The sequence below is a fragment of the Leuciscus leuciscus genome (assembly GCF_965113295.1).
Source record: "Leuciscus leuciscus genome assembly, chromosome: 8".
Lineage (NCBI taxonomy): Eukaryota > Metazoa > Chordata > Actinopteri > Cypriniformes > Leuciscidae > Leuciscus > Leuciscus leuciscus.
Window position 1 is genome coordinate 8,659,210 of NC_138732.1, and position 605 is coordinate 8,659,814.

Here is a 605-nt window from a genome sequence, read left to right on the forward strand (position 1 = left end):
TTTACTGCTAAAGAAACAATTTGTGCTGCATATATTATTTTTTATTTTTTGTGAAAACCGTGATACATGTGTACAGGATCTTTAGAGTAATAAAAAGGTAACATAAAGAACAGCATAATCTGAAATCTAAATCGTAACATAAATGTATTTAACGTCTCTTTTAATCAATTTAATACATGCTTGCTGAAAAAAAGATCTTTGTGATCTTAAACTTTTGAACTTTTGTATAAATCTGAAATATAATGATACATGATACAATTATATCTTGAAAGCAATACAGTAGAATTGGTCCGTTTTGACTCATACTGTATTTGTTGTGTCTGAGCTCCCTCTAGTGGACAGACACATTAAAGTACAGTCCGTTTCGACAACCAAATAAATTATGTTGTTTACAGTAATCTGTGAGGAGTTTCCCCCTCCTCTTTCTTTGTCTTTTCTCCCTATCTCTCTCTGTGACACACACACACACACACACACACACACACACACACACACACACACACACACACACACACACACACACACACACACACACACACACACACACACACACACACACACACACACACACACACACACACACACACACACAATAAGTCACTATG